Source organism: Callorhinchus milii, unplaced genomic scaffold (genome assembly GCF_018977255.1).
Source record: "Callorhinchus milii isolate IMCB2004 unplaced genomic scaffold, IMCB_Cmil_1.0 Scaffold14, whole genome shotgun sequence".
Taxonomy (NCBI): domain Eukaryota; kingdom Metazoa; phylum Chordata; class Chondrichthyes; order Chimaeriformes; family Callorhinchidae; genus Callorhinchus; species Callorhinchus milii.
This window is the reverse complement of record NW_024704755.1, coordinates 7,389,349-7,407,788: the sequence shown is the minus strand read 5'-3', so window position 1 is coordinate 7,407,788 and position 18,440 is coordinate 7,389,349. Positions and strand designations below refer to the sequence as shown.

The window sequence follows — 18,440 nt, the reverse complement described above, 5'->3', positions numbered from 1 at the left end:
GGAACACACTACAAACCTTCTCTACATGCCCCATCTCTCTGCCACACCCCTCAGTATCTGCACTTATCCAATTGTTAATGAAGTTACTGTAATTGAATATCAATGACACTTAAATATTAGTTTGAGAATGTCAGATGAATGGATTTGTAACTGAAGGAACGGCTGAGTTTGCACGAGAGAGCCTCCTCCCCCACCCCAACTAACTAGCGCTCTGCAGCCTCACGAGAAATCCCAGAAAGCTGCAGTTGGTTGCAGCCTAATGCAATTGGCTAATGTGATGACAAACATGCTTTCTGTGTAACTACAAATAAACATTCCATAAGAATGTTCCAAGTCTCGTCACTGACCATAAAGCAGCCCGGCAGCGTCCTACAGTCTACTGTAGACTGGAATGGAAAGAATGATTTTCAGTAACTGAACTACTGGAACTTTAAAAAACAAACATCTGGTCTTAATGGGACATCTGGTTTGATGAAAGTAGAAATCAGATTTAACCCCTCCCCCACAGCATAAGTTACTGTTACTGTACCACTGAATGATTTGAGGGAAAATGTGCCTTATTCTTGATCCAATTTGATCAGCAACATAATAAACATGACAAACTGTCTTAACAGTTTGATTATTGAACCTAGCTGAAGATGGATCTGATTTGCCTCATTGAATATCCACCAGAAGATTTGATGTTATCGATTATGAAATGGGAACAAGAGCACTTCAGAAGGCAGGCTTGTTTATTAATAATAATCTTGGAATACACAACGGAGGCTTGACATGTGGTCATGCTGCTTTTTCTGAAATGGTGAAGCAGAGCGTTGCATAGCTCTGTTCTTTCACAGGAATAATTTCTACAAAGGAACATTACTCTGGGGAGAAAAGATGAAGGTCCTGGCTAGCAATGAACTTTTTAATGGTCCTGTTGCCCTGGGATCAACAACCAGGATCAGAAAGAACTCCAATCCCACTCAATAATAACAGCTGACCACATTATACATTATCTGAGAGTTCTCTTTGGCCAGAAACCTCGAAATGGCACCATTCCAACAACTTGTCAGGTTCACATTGGAAATATCACCTTTCAGGGAGAAGGTATTGCAAAGAATTTTATTCTCCCACATTTCTAGGGATTTACAATGGAAAAGCTTCCCCCCCCACCCCCCGCCCCAGGATAATGTTCCCTTCAATCCATGTGACTGAACAGTTCAGTTGTTCTCAGTGTGTTTCTGTGTTCTGGGTGTTGTGAAATGGCCTTTTAGTATTATTCATACCAATATAATTATGTGTACTGCTCCTGTAATCCACCACAAATTACTCAAGATTTACCAGACCAGAGTGATGTCGCAAAGAGGTGCGATGCCCTTCAGTGAAGGGCATTCAGAAATGAACTAAGACTCAGGGAAACAGATATTTTCAAAACAAAACTCAAACATGTTTCCTTCAGATTCCACACACAAACACACAATTGTATGATATCTAATTTGGAGTTTATTTCATATTAATGTATTGCTCGAGCGTTTGACTACAAATGGTGTTGTTTTAGTTTTGCTAAAATACTTTACACTGCTATGCTATATATGTTTCGGTAGCAGCGGCAACATCACTTCTTGTGCACTGCGCACGTGTGTAATATACAAAAAACGCGGTTGATGCTGTTTCCTGGAAAATAGCCCTTGCTGACATCATTTCTTGCATTCTACAGACACCCACTGGCTTCGCATTGCTATAGTATGGCCAACTTCCTGGTATCGGATCTCCGCGCAAGTGCAGCCCCCAAGAAGTGGCATCAGCTGTGACCTGGAAGTCGGTTATTTTCAATACATTGGAAGATAAACTAATTGTGGATCTCCTGTACAAACAAACCCAGCCTTAACAACAATGTATTAATTGTGACCAGCAAAGTGAAAATTGTATCAATCACGAATAAAATTCAATTACAAGCCTTGATCCAGCAGAATGGTACAGAAGGAGTTAAAATCATATGGTCCATTTTTCTTTGGATAGCAATTAACTGCAGTCCTGTGGTCATCTGTGCCTTAATTTATTGACGATATTTTGTAATGGCTGAAAGTACTGAGCCCACAGGAGAACTGAGCAGATCACGTTTAATACATGAGGTTTGAAATCCAGCAAGTGTAGGCCAATAAATAGAACAACATCTACTTAATGCTATTAATATACATACATTATTGAAAGACATGTATGTTGCTTTTGTAGATTCAATGCTCGAACCCAGATCCCAATGTTATTTATGTCACTTACATAGTCCCAGCTCTCTAAGAATGTCATTTGAAATATATTGCACTGCTCAGGAATGGTGTATGCACACGCATTAAAAGCCTTTGAATCAATTGTACTAAATGCATTAAAACATCATTAGAAGATACAATAAAAGAAGCTTCCTTTCTACCAACTGCCCATTTTCACTCGGGTTCTACAAATAAGAGGGTTTCCGACAATTTGTCTGGTGCTCTGCAACGCTTAGAATCAGTCAGTGAATTAGCATAGCAGCTTGCCCATAAAATGTCACCGTGTAGATATGATATAACTGGCCTTTTATAACTTCCAGTAAATAACAAATTCCAGCTCTGTACTATTTAAGAAAATGTCAACTCCTATATTAGAAATGTCTAATCACCAATACTGCTGCCACTTTCAAGTTACTTTCATGTTTCCTGGGTTAAGCCTGTATTCCATTTGGAGATTATTGACACTTGTACATATAGAGCCGGATTTTTCTTTTGATGGATGGATAATGGAAGTTTTCACCAATAGTACCTCCACTACCCTATTTTGGTATCTTTTACACACCTGGCAGAAACAGAATAGATTCAAATATACAATATAATCCCTACTTTTTAGTGTTGTGATGCTATTTATGAAGCGGGAGAGGGAACGTTGCCAACCTTGAGTCCTGACACACCTTTTGCCATTGTTAACAGAGTGAAAGATATTTTACTGCTAATTGTCATGACCTTTACCACTACCTGAAAATCTTGAGGAAAGCAATACAGGTTGCACAGTGGCCATTACTAGAAGAGAGTAGGCCAGAAATCATTATTTCCACCAGGATATTTGGTCAAGTTGTCCAGGAGGTTGGTCTAACCGAGGGTAACTGAGGTCATTTGTCCCATTCTAAGTGTACTCCATCTGAGATTAAATAATGAGATTTGGACATGACCTGGCCAGGGGAGTTCTTATATAGCATTAATTCCGAACACAATTTTGATTGAAAGCTGAGAAAAGTTACTGTAAAATATCCAGTGTGTGTAATGAAGGGGGAATGTGTGGTTACAGTATATTCGCACCAGAGGTGCTATTTTTCCCACTAGAAGGGTACGTTTACCAATGGTAATGTTGATTTCTGTTCTAAATCCAATCTGTGTCTTGTTTAAAGAACAAGCTGGTTAATAATAGAGCCCAAGGAGCAGTCAGCTGCTCGACTGCCGGTGGGGTAAAGGTGGTACTTTTTCAAAAAAAATTCCCATCGAGCTGAGAAATGCTATTGCTGAGAACTGAGCACTTTATGCAAGTGCCAGTGTTTAGCATTGGCAGACACACAGAAATAAAAATGCCTCAACCATATTCCTCCACCCAGCCTCTGAGCATGGCCCTTTCAACAATGTAATTTTTTTCTCCCCTATTTCGCACCGACATTTCTGATGTGGCTGCCAATTAAACACACACAAACCATGGACATTCATGTGCTGTGAATCTGCACCAACTGGGTTCAGATTCCCATTAACCACACGGATTTATGAGAGAGGGGACTTCAGTTCTACTGAGCCGAGGTCCAGAGGTTGAAGGAATAGGTTCTTATTGGATTCGTGAAAAGATTTAAAAAGCCAAATACTGTATCTCCTCAAAGCTGTGTAACACATGGACCAGCCAGGTTTATCACTTGATGGAAAATTAAGATCATTTCTAATGTGACTTTTTCACTGCTAGAAGCCCACACAATAAAAAAAATTGAATTGGTTGGAATCTGGCAACAGCTTTGCTGACTTGTCCCAACAGTGACTCTGTACCTCCGGCACTCAGAGTGATGGGAAATCTGCCAGCAGTGGTTTGCATAGAGTGAGTGTCAGGTGGAAAATGTGGTCACTGCCGGTGAGAGTTACAGCTCTCCATGACACTGATGGGAAAATCACACCCGCTTAATCTTTTCAATTCCTATTATCCGGGCTTCTCATGTTCTTTTCTACTCTTACAAGTCCAGCCACACTTCTCCCAACCTAGCAACGTAGCAATGAATTACTTAATATTAATGTTCCATTGTTGACTGTCGACGATCAGTGGAAATCGGGTCTTGGTTTGAAACCACAACAACTTGCATTTATATCGGGTCCTTCATTTCGGGTTAATGTCGCGGAGGCAGGGATCATGACGGAGGTGGAGGAAAACGATCCTGGTCAGGGACTGGGATGTGGGGTAGGAAAGACAGCTGGAAATCTCTGAAATGCTCCAGTGGCCAGCTTCAAAAATAATGAAATCCTGCAGTGTGGGGGTAAACAGGAGTTACAATGTAAAAGGCTTTATGAAGCGTGCAGCAGCACGTTCTTCATTAGACCTAGATGTTTCAGACCTGGTCATAGCTCTGCAGGTGCTTAGGTCGGCTGTCGATGCTGGTATTATCTGCTTCCACAGATTTCAAGCCTGACCTCAAATTATCTGCATATTTTGCTAACGGAATTACAATCTCAAGACTACTTCCTGTGGTTGGACTGGAATGAATCTTTTTAAGTGTAGTTGAGACATTCAGGCATGGCGTTGAAAGAGATTAAACACTTTTATGTCCTACGGCACTATTTTTATTGATCTACAAGGTGCATTTCTCTCCTCCACATCAGCCAAACAATGGGAGATTACTAATCTGATTTTCACTGTAATTGGGGAGTAATTTCACAATAGCAGGAGCTTCATTCCATCCAATCTTAGAGCAAGCGAATTGGTAACAATGACCCTTTTTTTTATAAACAATAATACCAGGAGTGTTCCTCAAAATCTGGATTTAGTAAAAGTGCCAACCAGGATAGAGCCGGCTATTCTGGGATGTTGGGGATACCTTACCAAGCTGAAAGAGCTCTGCATTTGCCACAATTCATTTGTTATCAAATTCTCACATGCCAGTATCCATGCCACTGTTACAGAATAATCATAAAATTCACAGCGAGCAACACTGAGCTGAGAGGTGGGCTTCAATTTAAAGTACAAACATGAAGGTTGGGCAGACCACGGCCATCACCTGTAACCTGAGATGAATTAGTAAACTCTACGAGTATAATTTGCTTTAGTGCCAGTGTCTGTTGCTCCTCATTTGTACCTCCTTTTCAATGTCCATCATATCATACGATGTTCGCTGCAGGTATTTACAAGAGCGTTGATGTAACTATTTCACCTTCAGAAGAAATTAATTTGTGGCAGTTTATGGGGAAGTTAATTTCTCCACGTTCGAAGCATTTTTAAATACCCAAATCGGAAAACGTTCACACTCGTGTAAAGAAGACATTGACCTAAAACCCAATTATTTTCTGCCGAGCATGCTTCTCCTGCTTACAAATGAGTGAGCTCTGTGCCTGACTGACTGCAAACTATTTTTTTAATGTTTGGCAAAAAAACAAATGGTTCTTTTTTCAAACGATCCAAACGTAGTCTAAATTAAATTGTCGTTGTATCCATGGATAGCTCGTAAAACTTTCTTTGTATTTACATGCACATGTTATGGTGACAAAGATAGGTCACTTAAGAATATAAGAAAATCTGAAATGGAGAAAGACCATCAGGGAAAATCTGGTGCACAGTTTTCTCTCAGCAGATAGGTTTAGATTGGGTGGGGTGAAATGTGGTTTGTGGAAGGATCCAGCTCAATGGGTCAAATGACCTTTTCCTGTTCTGTATTCTTCAAAACTGTTCTCATTTCCAGTTCTTTTTTTAAAGCCACCTATTTTGCTACAAAAACACCACAAGAAGATTGACGCTGCTCTCTGGATCTTCTACGCCCTAGAGCTATTTTAAAAATTGCCCAGCATTTCATCATGTGTCCTTTCAAAGACTTGCTAGTTATTTCACTGTGACCCTCACATGTTTGTCCAGTGTTAGTGAATACATCTTTTAACGGGGCTTTAAAGAATCACTTCTCAAAGTATCAGTCCCCCGCAATACTGTACTTTAAGAGACAAGAGACTTCCCACAAATGTGGAGGCGATTATCTTTGCCTTTTGCCAAATGGTTGCCAAATACTCCAAAGGATATCCTTCACACAACTCCTACAGGATCTAGCGCACTCTTAGCACGATTCTAAAAAATAAATTCTAAAAAACATATAAAATGAATCGTAAATCTTACAGAATTTTTTTACAATCTCACAGCCTTAAAATACCCAGGGGACACATTCGGATTTTTCTTTCTTCCTCTCTGTCTCTTTTAAATTATCTTGGTTTTTTTTTTGTTGTTGACAAAAGCTCACTCCTACCAAGTATCAAATACACAAGATTCCAGAACCTTCTTTGATGTGTTTTATGCAGCTCCCGAAGATGTAAATTAACACGTTATACACCGTATGGTTTTTAACATGGTCGAAATAAAGGCAGCCTATGTTTTCAGTGCTGTTCAACAACGATGAAATATGTGACCTGTGCAGAGTCGAAAATGCATTCCGTTTCCCCAAACATACACTTCTCGTCCAGCAAGAAAGCATTCAAGTATGTAGCGATCTGGGGATTTATAGGTTCTTATCGCTACAAGTAGTTACTATAGTTTTATTCGTATAACAGCTTCATAGTTGAACATTTACAAAATCTTAAATGACAAAATTAATGTTCTGTGAGAACAGTTGAAGTGTTCCACCAAATTGGCAGATTATGCAAAAAACTATTGAGAACACTGTTAATCATCTGCTCATGTCATTTGCTGGAAGGGATCTGACAGCGTATTTACATTAAACACATCTGACTTGCTATTTCCTATGTGTTGTAAGCTTTTTTATGCCAGTAACACTGAATCATTCAAGTGGTACTTGGAACGCAAAAACTTGGGTGAGCAGCATGGCTTACGGATTGTTTTTTGTTGAGGTTTAGTTTCAACGGCATCAACCCTAGCTGTAAATTAGTAACTAACTGCCATTTTGAAGCGTAGTTGATTGAATAATGTCGCTCTTTCTCAACACATGATATGAACCCTGAAGATCTGTTTGATTTGGCGTTTTGCAGTATTTATTGGGGGGGAAGGTGAAGAGGAGGAGGGGGTCTAAATACAGAACCCGTAAATAAATATTCAACCTGCCCGGACTGGCCACTTTTAAAACAGTCATCTTTTCACCTGTACAAAAATACATTAAAGCCATAAAGCCATTTATTTACTTAGAGAGAAAGAGATAGGCTGAAGTGTTTGGCAATAAACAACCCCCCATCCCCGTCAAAACCCATTGCAACTCCAGCTTCTACAAAACTGATTAAAAAACTGATTCAGAATTGGCCTGCCAAGTCTTTTATGTCGCCAATAACAGTTTAACAATAAACATCTGAGCGCATGTGGGGGGCAGGGGTGGGGGGGGGGAAACTGATCATCTTTCCAGAAAATACTGCCTTTGTATAACTCAACAAATGAATGTATATTGTGTTTTTGAATATTGAAATATTGAATATTTTCTTCAATTAAATCTTCTTAGCTCCTGTATGCTGTGGCCACGGTTCTGCTAAACGACTAGGGATTTAGGGTCTTCTGTACTGAGACTGCTATATCCTACTTAGAAAGTTGAACAAATATTTAAGATTTGTTGCACCCTGCTATCTGTGGAGTTCTCTCCTAAACAGGGAGAATCGCTGGGTATCTTACCAGTGACAGACTAGCAACTAGATGTTTGTGGCCTTAAACATTGTTAAACCAGTTCTTGCGACACTCTTAATTCTTGCCCTCAGCCACCTCATACACACAAACATACACATCACTACCAGTGTGACATTCTGTTTACTTTACAGTTATTACTGCTACCAAAGAGGTGCGAGACTTTCACCTAATGTTCATTTAATTTATATCAGGCTCAGAAACCACCATTTGTTGGGGCCTCATGAAATTCAAGACACGTTGAATTCCTCGGGTCTTCGAATTGCCTTGTGGTAGCTTTCTTTCTGCAGTGCATTGGTGCCGGTCAAATGGCTCCCACCCTGAAAACTTGCCCTGTGTCGAGTGACTACTTTGCATTTCTTTTTCTCTCCAGCCCAACTCCAGTCGCTCTTATGTGATATACGTGCAATAACTAACACTTTAAGAGTCTCTGAAATCAGCGAGATCCCTCCATAGTTATCGGTTTCACTAGGGTCACCCTTCTTGCGGATGGACACCACAATCTATCCACAAGAAGGAACCAAGAACAATACTGCGGCTGCATGACATTTAAATGAAATAAAATCGAAGTGCTTCAGGGTTTATATAAAAACATGAACATGTCAGAAGAAAATATCAAAGCAACCACATTAAAGGCGTTATCTCAAACACTCAGATTTATCTGAAAAACAAATCGAATCCAAACTCTTTCCCACTCAAAGTTACAACTGTAAGAGTCCATCACCATTGAAAAGTAGTGTAGTGTGCATTCATACAAGATTTTAAGTTAATAGTTAATAGTACAACTGCTGGAATGCAGAGCAGTCATGTTTGGTGCTAATCTAAGAAAAGCGCATGGTTACATCTGTGTGTAAGTAAGTGAAGTCTGTAATTTTTCTCACCCTCCGCACACTGGTGCCCCTGCCCCTTCTTTTCAGGTTAAAAATGAGTAGCTAGCATTTTGCTTCATTGACACAGCCACATATGGCAGCAAGTGCCAATCCTGCTCGATTAGGTGGGGGAAGGGACCCAGACCCATGTCCCCTTTCCTCCAGGAGGCAACACAACATTTTGGCATTTCACTATCTAGGGACATCAAACACCACATAGTCGACCATGATGAAAAATGATACTAATATTTGATACAGCGCCAATAACAGTAACGTTGCAAAATGTTGTGACTGTTTTTTGTCGGCACATTTGGTGGCCAAAAAGCACACAGCGGATCCCAGGTACAGCTACAACATGAATCTGGAAGACCAAGTTGACCGAGTCACTGGAAGAAACTCCAGTGTTTATGGATAGTGTTGTGGGTGCTTTAACAAGCAGATAGGGCCTCAGTTTAACCTTTCATCCAAAGGGTGGCACCATTGACAATGTAGCATTATCCCAGTACTGCACTGGAGCGTCAGCCTGAACTGTGAGCTCAAGGTCCTGACCAAAATTGTAATCCATAGGTGAAAGCGCCAGTGCCTGAGCTGAACTAACACGGTAACTTCCTGCGGTTCGTGCAATTAAACATACAACTTTGATCTGCAAATGATGTATCGCTGCAAATATTCTGTCAATAGAGGAAGCCGCTTGCTCTTCAGGTGTAACTGAGGAAATGAACAAACAAGCAAAACTCCTCGTCAAATCCTGAGCTGACATTTCTGCATTTGGCTTCACCTCTGTGATACTGTTTTTGCTGATACTTCTTATTTGCACGGCTCAGTTATTAAATCAGAGCCCTATGCATGCACATCTGTTCTACCCAGTATCACAAGCTTCTGAAGACATCTAGTTGGGCTTCTACCTAATTTTAAATGATTAGGTGTAAAACAGCTTATCCACTTACACAGATGTAACATGACAGCAGTTCTAAACTTGAGGTTGTGCATCCTACCTTCCTCACCTCAGGGATAGCTGAACATTATCATAATTTTAAACTGCATACTGCAGTGTTAAATTTGCTCTTATTTTACCTATCCTCTGAGGCTCTGCTTAAGTCTCTCACCTCGCTTGCTTATGGTTTATCATGGAAAACACTGTCTTATGGTCTCGGGAGTTTTCACTCAAAGTCGAAGCGCTTGGTTTCCTCGTCGTGATGTGGAGGCGGCCACTTCTTGTATGGCAGCAAATATAATTCAACGGCAATTGGTACGAAAGGAGGTTTTATTTCAAAAGCCTGTGACTTTTGTAACACCTCCTCGGTGCTTGTACAGGAAAGGTAATGCTGGAGCAATACAAATAGGAAGTGACTTACCAACTGAGGCCAACTGTTGCTCAATGTAGTAACAAAGGCATTCTCAAATACTGGGAAGTGGTGTCAAATAAAGGACTCATAATACAAGCCCAAAGGTGGGTTTATAGTCACGGCAGACTCACTCCAATGCAGTGCTGAGGGCTTATTGTATTGCTGGAGGCATGTCCTTCAGATCATATGTTAAACCCAGGTCCTGTCTACCTGTTCAGGTGGATGTTAAAAATGCCAAAACTCCATTCGAAAAGAGAAGGTGGTGGGAAGTGGGTTCTCTCAGTATTCTGGCCAACATTTCCTGGATTTAAAAAAAAATGGTCATTCACTTTTTGGCTATGTGGGGGTTGGGGGGGTGGCATTGCTGTGTGAAAATTGGCTGTTGTGTTTGCTCACAAATAGTCTCAAAACTTTACAGTAAATCCTGTGAAGGGCTCTGAGTTATTTCAGTGTGATAAGACACTATTAGCAAATGCAAGGATTATTAAGTTTACCAGTTGGTATGATTTGAAGATGAGAGATGCAGTGATTTAGCACATGACCATTTACTTCTTGGAAATGGGCTAGAATCCAGTACAAACCATGTTTGGAATAGGCTGTTTCGATGCTTAACGAGTCTCTATCCATTGACTAGCAGGCACAGGTATACAGTACAAAACGCCTTGTAATTTGGCACAGACTGGTAATTGGAAATGCAAGGATCAATGGTCATGAAAGTGGAAAATTCCAACCAGAGGAATTGTGTGCTGAATGCAGATTGTTGAGCAGAGCAAGAACTTTACTCTGTAGCTGTTGTGCAATACATGACTTTGCAATAGTGGAGGAGAAGCAGGGGTGTTTGCTGATGCTGTGCTAGGTGACAAGTAGTCACTGATATTCCAGCACTGATATTCCTCAGTATTCCAAATTAAGTCATACTCATTTTCTTACAACTTTTCAATTAACGTGATGTTTAAATATAAATATTGTAACTGTAAATAAATTGCATTCTGGCCACCATCAATCGAGTCTGTGATTTTTCATGATTTTTACTGCGATATCTGTTGGAATTAGTAATAATAATAATCCTTGCATTTGACATAGCGCCTTATCAGGTCTTTGAGACGTCTCAAAGCGCTTCGCAGAATATACCATGAAGTGGAATGACTGTATATTTTGTGGGTGAAACGCGGCAGCCGATTGAGCGCAGTCGTGTCCCACAAACAATCGTGGATTGAGACTTCTGTTAAACTGATAAATCCATGTCTGTGAAAATGTACCAAAACAACACTGCAGCCTGAAATATGTGCAACTATGTGCAGAAAAAACAAATCCCTGATTACTGCTACCTAAAAGGAGCTGACAACCTGAAGAATTGCAAGCTTATATAATGGATGGAATCCCATCCCATTGTCAACACAATAACACAATGAAGCTGGGGCTTCGTTTGGTCCAAAGACATTGCCATCCTCCCAAATCCCAGTAAGTCAGAACCGGCTACTTCTAATTGCAGGTATGTGGCGGGCAATACCGAGCTGTTTATTGCACTTCTGACTGCTCGGGGAGCTCTGCTCATTTAGTCTCCGTCCCTTTATTATTTTAAAGACTCTGTGTCCAATTATTGCCCTGTGATCGTCTTGTATGAAATTTGCATCAATGGCCCACTAACCGAGGTCCTGTGTAGTGATGCATCTGTGGCACATGGCCCAGTGCAAACAATGGAGTCTGAGCAGAGTACCCAGCGCATTTGGAATACACTGTACATTCCCAGCGTCTCTCATGGAAAATAATGGGAGGAGAGTGAGCCGCGCAGGATGATCTACTGTATGGACAGATGCCTGCGTGTAGAGTGGTGTTTCCATTGTTTTCATTGGGAGAAAAGTGGTATTGATGGGGCCTTCCCCACTCCCACCCCCTCACTGCCATCTTAACAAACAACAATAACTACAGCGAGAACTACTCATTATCCAACTGTTTATAGCTAGATCTCCTTATTAGAATATGATTTTACACAACAGCTTTTTTCAATCCTGTTTTTATTGAAGTTGCTGCAAAGCAAATGGTTGCCAGCGTTCAGAAAACGTTTATTTTTAAGCTCCCAAGTTGATTTTCCCGCGTGTCTGTCTGCCTGCCCCAGTACTACAGTACTTGTATCTTTTCAAAATGGACAGGTTAGTATTTTGAACTGCACCTGTCTGGTAGTTAGTGAGCATTTGCAGATTTTAACAGCTCCCTACAGAAAACTTCCAGTAATATTGCCTTCAAGTCTTATTATAGAACTGGTTTAAGGTCATAAATGCTGCTGTAAATCGTTCAACCAGGTACAACTAACCTCAATTTAATATGTAAACGTGCAGGATCCAAATTTCCCCGAAACCGATTTGGGATATGAAACTATACATAATTTAATTTTCTCTCTTCACCCCACTCCCGCATGCAGACACACACACACGCGCGCACACACACACACACACACACTGAAGTGCACCTGTGCGCAGAAATCCAATTTTGGCTTATTCACATTACACACCAGTAATGAGGCAATTTCAACATTTACATTATTTCCATGGATGGCTTGGCTACAGTTGCTGCCATTAATAATGATGTGCACAGAAAACAGAGGATGTCCCCAGCAGAAAAGGGTATGTTCTTCAATATATGTTTTCTTTTAAAAAAACAAATAGTTTGAAATCCTATTTCCAACAGGGTCAGTCAGGGTCTAGCTCCCTCGCTTGTTCACACTTTACACCCCGGTTCTCTCCAGACCCATGATCACATGAAGGAGATGAACCACAGAAGAGAAATCGATCACCTCGATGAATACTAAGGTGTACACTCACATTGCCTCTGTGTACAGGCACACATTGTGCTTCTCTGCATATTCAATTGGGCAATTCAATCCCACTGGAAAATATTGTTGAAAACCTTTTCCCACGTCGCCTAGATCTGTGTTCACACCGCACATACAGTGCATCAACAATAGCCTTGAGAGTGAGTATTAACTTTTAACAATACCTTTAAGAGAATGAAATTTGTATTTAAAATAAAACTTGATGTATCCATGAGGGAGAAGGGAAAAGAGAGGCAAGGAGAGAATTTAACATTTCACTCAATGGACAGCGATTTCAACAATGCAGTGCTTCCTCAACTGCCTAGGCAGTGAGTTCAAAGTCCCAGGGTGAGACTTTGAACCCAGATCCTTCTGACTCTGAGATGAGAGAGCTACCAACTGAAATGGGCAAACACCCAGCGTTAGTATAACCTCTGTGTTTTGCTTTTAAATTCTACAATACACCCTGGTTCTGATGCACAATAATCTGTTTCTTCCACGGTACTCTGACCTGCTCTTCATCCATTTATAATATTGTAGTAATAATCTACAAGGGTAGAGTTTGATCTCTTTGCTGCTGCTCTCTACAGGCTCAAGTCATACAAGACTATTCCAGCCCTTGAATCCTAAACCTTTTTTAAAATTAGGAATGACATTTTATCTCATTACTTTCAAATATTTAGTTTAATTTTTATTTGAGAACACACAATCAATGAGATCACTGCTGCCTCGATACTTTATAGTGAATCTCCATTTGTTTCCCTTGTTTTATCTGACATCCTCCTGACGCCATTTGACTTGAAGGGCCCAGTTCTGACCACGGTCGGTCCTCACAAACTCTATTGCATTTGTATTTTCACATCAGTGGAGTGCTGAATCTCTGGATCTGTACACAGTACATTTATCCTCCTGTCAGCTGATTTGGATTGGCACTGACTTTCCACTTGGAGATGCCCTCTGCCCGGATTTTCCACGTCTTAGGATAAAGGGGGTTTGTCGTGTGCAACAATGGGATAAATGGGAAGAAAAAAAATACTGCCGCAAAGTTGCACGTGGTGTGATGAGCAAAGTATCCAGTGCAATGCTAGGCTCACAGGATAAGTTGCGTGGAACATGGCACGTGATTCACGAAAACACATGATTCAGTGAGGGTGTCATCACTGCTACTTGGGAAAAGCTACATTCCACTCGAAATTGGAGTGTATTTAAACATTTCTTTTTATTATTCTCACTGATTCAGTTAAAACTGCAATGTCCAAAATGTGATTCAATGCAGATATAAGTCAAGAAATAACAGCTATGTGGAAGTGATTGAAAGGCAGCCATCTCAAGGGGCCTCGCAATGTCACAAACTGCAAGTGCAGTTTCTAACCATCTTCTGAAACAAGACTTCATCTTTAAGATCATTCCCAGCATAATTCTTTAATATATATTCTATCCTGTGCTTACATAGGACTTTTATTCATTTATTTTTGTTTTTTTCCCTATAGTACCTCTCACATTGGGAGAGTACGATAAATGGATATCTTGTTATTTTGTGATGATTCTTATAATTTAATAACTGGGAAGTAATCACCACAAGTTTATCAAGCATTATTACAGTTTATTACCAGATTCAGTATATAAGGCAACAACTGATTCCTTGACACTTAAATTGCTTCTGTGTTCTGATTTTTTGTAGAACTCTGGTACAATATCTCAGGTGGGTACTTTCATTTATCGAATACAAGGACATCAACCTTGTGACCTTTAACTCACAAAGTCAGAACTAGTGTTGATAGATTGACATCATATAAACTTACACACAAGCGATCTCTCTAATGCACCTTCTCCTGTGCTGGTGGTAGGAGATTTGCTATCACTGATCAATGTAGAACAACAATGGGGATTAAATATCTCAATCAGGCACTTGTGTGGGTAGAACAATTTTAAGGCTAATTCGGGCGCTAGCAGTATGTGACTTAATAAACTTCTCTGGAGATCACTACCTGATATTTCTCAATGTATATAACCCTTGAAAAATATAAACATGTAATACTTTTTAATCCATATTTTTAAAATGTACATGGGCTAAACATGGCAGCCAATTGCGCGCAGCAATATCCCACAAACAGTCGTGGATTGAGTCACCAAATTAAATCTTGAGCTGTGGATACTGTGGCTATCTGTTCTTGCCTCGTGCTCAAGAAGTGAGCTTTGCAGGGAAACTCAGATAAGCTCTCAGTTGCATTTGATTCACAAACAGCAGCACAAAGGGAGGACTGGCTGGGCTGCCGATGTATTCTCTCTGAGCTTCGCAAATCAATTATTTCATCTTCCTGAAGAGCATCGTCGTCAGGAGGGAGAGTTTGAGCTGGTATCCTACTCTTTTGAATCAAATGTACCAAAGATGACTTACAGGAAGTGAAGTCCTTTTAAAGTCCTCAAGCAGTGCAGTTATTAAAGTTAGTCTCATTGAGCTCCAATACTGTATTGTGTATTTTCTATGGAGCACAGACAACAACAATGACAATGTGTATTTAAACAGCACCTTTCACCTTGAGAGGACGCTTCAAAGCGCTTCACACAATTGACTCCCAGGCCTGAGCCTGTTAATGTTACATATTTGCCAAATAGGAAAGCTTAGTAATACTGAGTTCAAAATCACCCCCCTCTTAACCTACCAAGTTACCACAAACTATTATGTGCTCGCTCTCACACGTACAAGCTATTTTTTTGTTAAAAAGTTGCTGGAAGTCACAGATTTCTCTCCCGCAGGAAATAGGTGAAGGCGAGTACAATCATTCATCGGTAGATGTCTGTGCCTGCCTGAGTGCCAGCAGGATGTCCCGTCCCCAGCTTCCACTTCTTGTTCTTCCAAGCTCCTACCCCCAATAATGATGTAGCATTAACACTGAAGCCTTTGAAAATCCCAAGCATTGCTCACAGCAATTCTGTCACAGCCAGCAAAGACAGGACATCGTGTGGAGCCCACAATTCTAAGAGGAGAGGTTTCTTTCCTTTTTCCAGGATGCATTTTACTCAAGCGTCAGTAGGGGCCGGCACTAGTGAAAAGAATCATGTATTGTTCTCGTTACATCATATCGTATTGACGCTTACCTCTCTGCTCAGCTTAACTCCATTCTTGCTCCCCTACTCCATAAAACACCCCTTTCTTCATGTACTTTTTCATCTTGGAATCAAGCAACTGAACACTTTGCTTGAAATCCAACTAGATTTCACAACTAAGAGCTTGACCATTTTGGTTAGCCAACAAAATAATCATAGAAATAACAAAGCAACATGCTATAAATCAAGAATTATTCAATCAAGAAACATTTATTTTGTTGGCCAATAAAAGAAATTGGCCACCACTGCCTGAACTGTAGATAGACTGAGAATGGATCTCATGTGACCTAGGAACATCCTATAAACACTCCCTCAAATTAAGACACTGGACAGTCACACTGGTACCATTATCAATGAACACTTGGATCCATTCTTTTCATTCTTCTAAAACAGCGTCAAAATGCCTCCAAATGCCACTGAACTGCAGCAAACATTGACACAGTCAATTCCCCAGGTAATTCTCAAAAATGTATTTATTTCTAGACCAGATAATTATGATGCAAGTCACTGCTGATTGCACAAGCATAAAAAAACTGTTGATATTTTATGCATCTTTAACTATAGCGTGCTTCCCTGCAGTGCATTGGTAACTCTCTGACATTTAACATTCACAAGCGCTAACTATAATAAGGGGTTTTGATTGCTTCTTCTGCAGATGCAGTTATTTAATGACTGTGATCAGTTGCATAATTTCACCGTGCGGCATTTTAACATGGACTATTTTAATTTGTTAATAGAATTGTTGTGTGCTTTGTAGGGGAGGGAGTGTGTGGTCCTGTGGCCTCCGGCAAACATGGGGTTAATGCTGCGTGATGTCAAAGGGGGAAAAGTCTGACACCCAAATCGCCTGATGTTGCAGAATGTCAGTCCCGAGTAGCTGAAACATTCAACTGCTTGTAAAAGAGGATGGGAATGCATAAGCACCCTGTCACTTCAGATGCAGGCACCGTCAGCTCACCTAGACAGGTGACGTGTTAGGACCCAATCTGGCAGCTTCCTACTGAGTGAGGCTACAGCAGCGCCTGACAAATTAGATGGGACTGTGCTACCAAAATCCCTGCCAACAGGCCTAACAGTCAAGTGTCTGGCTGGCTGTTATCTGCAAGAGGTGGCTGCGGCATTCTGACACCTCGTTCCTACAATCTGAAATCTTCTTGATACACAGCATACAGCTTTTTAAAGAGAGCAAGTCGGAGAAGGTGCAATTATTAAAAAGGATTTAAATGGGCCAAATTAAAGGGGTGGGGCCGGGGAGGGAGAGAGCATCTTGCGTTTTAAATAGGAAATAACTTCAGAGAAATGTAGCCGTACCGTAGCGCACAGGGAAAGCTGTTTTTATTTGATTACCATCAATTTCGTACATCGTTCTCATATGATGGTTCGAGACTTATCTACAGTCATCATATCTGTAACATGTTTTGTGACTTATCAATTAAGACTGAAGTCAGCTACTTAAGTAAACCTTGAGGGGATTACGAGGTAAGTGGTACAAATTTCCTTACATCTACCATATAGCCACTGTTCAAGTGTGTGAATTTTTACTCATTTTACAGCTTTTCTCAGACCCGCAGACTGATAGTTCAGGCAAAGCTTCTGGGTTTAACATGTCACACTCTGGTAACAGATGACCAGTGATGATGAATTCTATGCTCACAGCACCAAATTTGACCTATTTATTGAAAGGGTGATGGCTGATAATTGTACACATTATTCTGGTGTAAATAATTGGCGATTTCAACATTGTATACATAACTCTCGTTGTTAAGGTTGTCATGTCCCCACAAGCATGTGCTTTTGTTTTTATCATCAGTATTATTATTAATAATAATAAAGTACAAGAATGCTGTCAATCCAGTCACTTTATTCCAGCATTGGTGTGTTAGTTGGTAGCACTCTTGAAGGTTGTGGGTTCAAGCCCCAGATCAGGACTTTGAACTCATAGTCTAGGGCCTGGCTGACAGACAGTAAGTTGAATGTTGAAAAGCACTGGCACAATTTCGAAAGAAACTTTGCGACTGTATGTATGACATTGCTGTGTGCAAATCAGCTTGCCTACAAAATACAGTCATTACACTTTACAGTATATCCTGTGACGAGCTTTGCAACATCTTCTTAAAGAAGAAGGAAGGCGCTACATCAAATGTAAGGATTTCCTAATTCCAAATGCTTTTTTTTAGGCAAATTTTTTTTGGGGGGTCCATGCACTTTTACAAGCTGTTGCACCAAGTTCCACGGGAGATAATAGAAAGAAGACGGTTTGTAAAAGGCACGTTTCGATTCAGATCACATCCTCATTTCTACGAAATAAAAAAAATGGATTGCATTTGCAGGAAGGAACCTAGCTGTCTGGGGCCAGTTCAGGTCCTGGGAGGAAGATTTGCTTTCCTACTCCCAAGGGGAATATTTTTAGGCAATGGAATAATTGTAGCAGCCTTGAAAAGGTGTAGGAAGGGGCTTAGCGGCCCCACAAAG

General features: G+C 40.5%; 1 protein-coding gene and 1 long non-coding RNA gene across 4 annotated transcripts in view; one reads left to right on the top strand and one right to left on the bottom strand.

Annotated features, from left to right (window-relative positions):
• The window catches only part of LOC103176039, a 102,703-nt gene extending 100,755 nt beyond the window's left edge, over positions 1-1,948 (top strand). The window contains exon 2 of the long non-coding RNA XR_487557.1: positions 1,697-1,948. This is a non-coding gene — a long non-coding RNA (uncharacterized LOC103176039). The remainder of the gene's footprint in view (positions 1-1,696) is intronic.
• tshz3b (teashirt zinc finger homeobox 3b) overlaps positions 1-18,440 on the bottom strand; it is a 51,817-nt gene that overhangs the window by 15,967 nt on the left and 17,410 nt on the right. The gene's annotated exons all lie outside the window — the stretch shown is intronic.